We start from the raw sequence: 6,452 nt of genomic DNA, 5'->3' as shown, positions 1-6,452 counted from the left end.
ATCCTGGAACTTTAGATCAAATACTCAAGATGCATAAAGAAGATGATGAAGACAAGAGAGAAAATGAGAAAAACAGATTAGGAGTATCAACAACTGTTAAGGGATCTTGAAGGCAAGAATGATATAAGTAGAAAAAATTAATATTCATACAAATAACGAATAATAAATTCTGAGAATTATTAAAAACAGACAGATTGGAAGAGTTCATGAAGTTCTGAATAGGACAGGGCAGACTATTAGTAAACAAAAAATGGAAAAGCCATGCAAAGAACTGTAGATGCAAATTTTAAAATTTAAAATGATTTTTAAAAAAGAAAACTAAAGTTTTTTGAGAAAAGAAATACCACTCATAGAAGTATAATAGATGAATATATATTTTTCAAATGCATCACCAAGTGAAGAAAAACAATGTAATTATATCTCAATTTAACAATGACAAAGTAAACCCAGAATTTTATATAAATCTAAGCCAGTGTCAGCAAACTAGGGCTTGCAGAGCAAATCAGCTGGCTGCCTGTTTTGGACACAAAATTTTATTGGAACACAGCCGTGCCCATTTATTTATATTTTGTTTATGGATGCTCTCCTGCTGTAATGGCAGAACTGACATTTGAGAGAGAAGCCACGTGGCCTGCAAGGCCTCAATCATTTTCTAGCTCATTCCTCACAGAAAAATTTTGCTGAGTTCTGATCTAAGCTATCATTTACATGCCAGAGTGAATTACAGATGTTCTTGGGCATACAAAATCAGGAATATTACCACAAAAAGATAATCTTTGAAATAACTTTGAGAAAATTCCCAGCACGAAGAGTAACTAATCCAAGTAAGATATGAAAAATTAGATAAATAAAATCTTAATAAAAATCTATTGCTTTCTCTTCAAGGAGGTGGTCCAGCAGCCTCCCCAGCAGACGCAGAGACGCAGCTCATCGTGAAGACCTTGACCGGCAAGACCGTCACCATCATACTTGAAGTCAAGTCCAGTGACAACCCTTGAAAATGTCAAAGCTAAAATCCAAGACAAGGAGGGCATCCCACCTGCCCAGCAGCGTCCGATTTTTGCGGGCAATCATGTGGAGGATGGCCTCACTCTCTCAGACTATAATATCTAGAAATATCCACCCTGCACTTGGAGCTTCCTCTGCACGGCTGTATCATGGAGCCCTCCCTCTACCTGCTCGCCTAGAAGTACAACTGCGACAAGATAACCCGCCGCAAGTGTTAACTCCCGCCTGCATCTTGGCGTTGTCAACTGTCTCAAGAAGTGTGGCCACACGAACACGCTACACTCCAAGAAGGTCAAATAAGTCTCCTCAACCATCTTCTCAGTCCGCAGGGCGGCCACCTGCCCAAACCCCTTGGCCTGGGGGCCTCAATAAAGTTTCCCTTGCATTGGGAAAAAAAAAAAAATCTACCAATAGCTGAATCTAAAAATGACCAAAAATTAAAGTATAAACATAGAAATCAACATACAATATTCCAGGTGAAACCAATATTGGAATGATGTAAGGGAAGAAGGAAGAACATGAGAGATCAGAATGGTGAAAAACATTCTTGTTCTAGGAAAGATACAGATATCAGTTAATTTCAACATTAATAGGGAAATTTGAGTTTAAGTCTTAATAAGCTAGTACTACCTACCAATCAGAGGAATAAAAACAAAATGGGCACATTTCAAAGCAGAAGAATAAAATGACATGCAAATGAATTAAAAAGAAAAAGAGAAAAACAAATGTTAAGAGAAAATAAAAAATAGCACTTTAAAAAATGTTAATTGATTGTACTTAATAATTGAAAAAAATTTTTAGATTGGATAATGAAGTAAAGAAGTCAAGTAATATATTGTCTGTAAGAGATACATTGCAAATAAAGGATAGACTATTGTTGGAAATAAATATGTAACAAATATACATATTTAAAAAATGGGAAGGCAGATTATATTTGGTAATGTAAAATTTAAGATAAAAACCATTAGAGCACGTTTATATAAGTAAATTGTCTAATATCTCAAAAAATATAACAGTCATAGGTACATTTAATAAAAGACAGAAAGCTGTAGATATATTAAGTTATAATTTGATATTTTATAATAGTCCTTGTTATTAATGTATAAAAAGATAAGAAAAATTATAAAAAATTAGAATAACAAGTTTTTCTATATGCAGCACTCTTTAAAAGAATTCTGAGTAAAAGATCCACTTTGAATAAAACTGCATCCAGGATTGTATATTCATATTATATAAAAATAAACCTCATTGCATGTATCGAAAAGAAAATCTTTATTTTTAATAAAGAATAAAAAATTCTTTCTAAGCAGGTTCGGACTGTTAATAGAATTGACTACTTACCAACCCACAAAACCTCAGTACAGTTCAATGTCAATATCATTAACAAACAATGCCTAGTTAAAATACAATAGCAGAAATCTTGCTAAATACCACTCAAAGATCTAGGGGGAAAAATTAAAAATCCTAAGATATTACATAATTTAATAGGCATTGGAATTTTTAACATATGACAAAATTAGTAAGATGCAGGTATTATTAAAAGAGAAATTTGTAGCTTTTAATAAATGTATCTCAAAACAAATAAACTTCTGTTGAAGAAAGCATTTGAACATTACAGATAAATATAACATTTGATTTTAAAATTTCCATAAAATCATTCCTTCATCAGAAATAACCATTGACTGTTTTAAGTATGTTTAAAAATTATCAAAAAAATGGTATTTTAATAGATTTTTAAAAAGTATTTATTAGCTAATTGAAATAAATCAATAAATATACTAACCATGAAAAAGATGGCAATAACTATTAATGAATTACTATTTATGAAATAAATAAATGAAATCTTTTCAACCAACTTAAAACACTCATGAAATTATGTCATATTCATGTAAACTTTTAAATTAGATATGTGTGAAAACAATATAGAGTAAGAGAAAATGCCTAATATTTAATAGTTAAGTGTCCTAGAACTACATTAGCTTTCTTTCTTAAGATTTTCTCTAGGTGTTATCTATTAGTATGGCATATATTCAAGAAGTATCCTTGAAGAATAGAGAATAAAGAATGCCTTTGTTTGTAGGAATAAATTCCTTTTTCTTGACTAAATATTTCCTTTAAATCAATTAATTAGCAAAAAATGGAAGAATTTCAAATTGTTCTTACTAAAGGAAAGTTTTTATTGTATAAATTAAGAGAACAAAATTGAACAGCTACTTTTGTATAAATACTAACTGGTATAACTTTATAAGCTATTAAGTATCTCATAAGATATGTAATTGATTCTCAATGATAATCATGAGAGGGGACATTATAATTCTCCTTTTAAAATGAGAAAAGTGATGTTCAGAAATGAAGTCAAGTTGAGTAGCAAGAATTCTGCCTTAGGTATACAAGCACAAATGTTTTCCTTAACAAATGATTTGATGAAAGAGATTGTCACCTTACTTCATCCTGGCTGTATTGCTGATATAACCCTGTGTATGCTGCTCTGGTTTAGAGCTGATGTGCAAGTAGTTTGCTAATAGTAATAGTAAATAGTGATCTTAGGACATGCATTGCATAGTCATAAGATTAATGACTATGTGACTTGCCAAAAGAAAATTCAGACAGCTTTACTTTATATGAATATTTTATTGTTCATGAAACAAAACTATGAAACAGGGAGACTTCAAATCCGAAACTAGTAAGAAGCTTAAAGGCACAATTTTACAAAATGGCTTACAAAGTGAAAGTGAGGAAATTGTTTAACCTTTAAAATGATTTGTTATTATAATGGGGATTCCCAGGCAGCAGGGGATAAGCTAAAAGTGATTATCTTATACCATTTTAGGAAGATGATTTAAGTTTTGTTTGTGATTACCAGAAACATTTACAAGAAATAAGCTAAGTTAAATTTTGCTTATGTTCAATGAAGTAATTAGATTAAATTTTGTTTAACTGGCTTAACTGAGTTTTGTCAGCTCCAGGGACCTTCAAGCCCGTTCTCCATTTTATTTTATTTTAACAGACTATAGCAAGTATTGTTTAAACTTTTAGGAGATCTGAATTTTGGTTGTAAACAGAGGACATCTGTGACACTACTAAGAAATATAAATTAAATAAAATTTAAAAAGTCAAACACTTCAGTGACATGGATTTAGTATCATAATTACTGTTTAAATAATTGAACGATAAACTAAAGATATTCGGGTACCATGCCATATGCTTTCTAACTCTGTTGGCCAGTAGAGTGCTTGGACATATAATAACTCCTCAGTAGATTATGGTGAATGAATGAATGAACGACACTAGAATGCTATGTGATATTGTTGCTATATTGATAATTACGTTATAGACTATTTTTAACATGTCAGTAATTGTCAGTAACATGTGAGTACTGCAAGCATTATTCAGTATCTTAGTGGCTGGTTTTTATCCTGCCTTTTAATTAAGGCCTAGGTGGTATGGTACCAAACAGAGACTTGGAAAATATTTATATTCGACATTAACTATTTTAGATGCAGGAGCCTTGAGAAAGTCAGAGAAAAGCAATTTTAAAATAGAAAGTATTTAAGAAGTGAGATTAAAAGACTGAAATTCTAATCCTGTTTCCATTATTTATTGGAAAGCCTGGCAAGGAACTTAATTTCTTTGATCTTACTGAGATGCATTTTGGATAAACAAGTGTTTGCAAATCACTGTGTCAGGGATTAGTTATTACTATTGCCTAAAACATCTGGCTTTTGACTCAAAATTCTGACCCCGAGGTTAACTTCTTATATCATTGGAATTTGCACCTGAAATTGGAACTGGAATTATGCTTCTATGAGTCCCACATTAACCCAATTTCGCATGTGAGAAAACACACACACACACACACACACACACACACACACACACACACACACACACAGGAGAGAGAGAGACAGAGACAGAGACAGAGAAAGACAGAGACAGAGATGGGGACAGAGGCAGAGACTATTTACATACACACCTATAATATTTCTAGAGAGAAGAATACGAAATTTACTTGCTCACTATTTGTTCAAATATCGGTGGCATTGTAAAATTAGATCTCTGATGCTTAAACCACAATAAACTTGTAAAATATTTCATATTAAAAGTTAACTTTTTGCTGTTAATAATTACATATTATTGTACAACTGCAGGGCTACATTTTCTTTCAATTTTGTCTGGTTGCTTTTTAAATTGTTTTGCAGAGGTCAAGATATATTAAGCATATTATCGTATAAAGAACATTCATTATGCCTCTTCTTCCAGTTAGTCATCTCCTATTATGCAGCACTGCTCAAAAAGACATGCTTATACTTCTGCTGATTCTCTCTATGGAATAATGAATTATGGTTAAGGCTTATACATATCATATGATATAAACACATGTGCTTATAGAAAATACAAACTTTATCAGTTATTTCAAGTTAAGTACAAATCAGAGTTGTTTTACTGTGATCCATTTTCTCATTTAATAGCTTTCATTGTTACCATGTTCCATACATTAAATATTAATCTAATGAGTTTGCCAGTAATAACAAAAGGTACATTATATACAGTGCCTTCTTTACTCAAAAATGTACATTTATATATTGGTTTTGTAAATTAATTTTATTTCTGTGGATGATGAAGATTACAAGTGCATTGTTTTTCTTTAGACTTAGTTTACATAAGATGCAAATAATTTTATATTTTCTCATTTGCCTTGTTATCATGCCCAAAGTAGTTATAATATTATCTAAATTTGATGTTACCACAAAATGCAGATTTTTTTAAGATAAGAAAGTTAGAACTACATTTTAAATATTATTTAAAAAGTATCATGACAATTTAATAGACTGAATTTCTACTGTTAGGTTATTTCAAATGATAAAAGGGGTATGGAGTAGAATGACAATAACATTTCAAAGAGAAGGTGCTATAAATTTAAATAAGTTTTAAGATTCAGGAGATCAAAAAATATTCACTTGCAACTCATCTTTGAAACAATCTTTTAAGTTTTATATTCCTCACAGAAAGGGAAAAGTGTAGAAGATATTAAATTGCATTTGTATACAGAACATTTTAGTTTAACTATAATTATTGGATTTAGTCTAACATTGTCCACAGTAATCATTGATAAATATTCATATCTCTTAAAATGTAAGGCTTTTCCTGAGAGAATATTATATACTAAATGATCTTTGAGTAAATAAATTTTGCTCCTGGTAATTTTTGAAAACCTATGAAGCTCTGCTTTCCCCATGAATTCTTAGGATATATTTTTTATAGAATTAAGGTCACATATTACTATTGAAATTTGCATTGTGATAAAAAGAAAATGAGATTTAGCATGGGAAAATGGTATAATTATCAATATATTGACCTTTTTTAAAATTAATATTTTTGAGGTTTCAATTATAATCTGTGAAATATACACTTATTTATTCTGAAGCTTTTTTTTTTTAACTTGT

General features: G+C 30.6%; 1 pseudogene; it reads left to right on the top strand.

The window, feature by feature from the left end:
* The first annotated feature begins 29 nt into the window (after positions 1-29).
* LOC105289711 lies at positions 30-1,308 on the top strand (annotated as a pseudogene).
* Positions 1,309-6,452: the final 5,144 nt, after the last annotated feature.

Source organism: Pteropus vampyrus, unplaced genomic scaffold, assembly GCF_000151845.1.
Source record: "Pteropus vampyrus isolate Shadow unplaced genomic scaffold, Pvam_2.0 Scaffold27, whole genome shotgun sequence".
Classification (NCBI taxonomy): domain Eukaryota; kingdom Metazoa; phylum Chordata; class Mammalia; order Chiroptera; family Pteropodidae; genus Pteropus; species Pteropus vampyrus.
The sequence above is the reverse complement of the archived record's forward strand: the minus strand, read 5'-3'. Positions and strand labels throughout refer to the sequence as shown.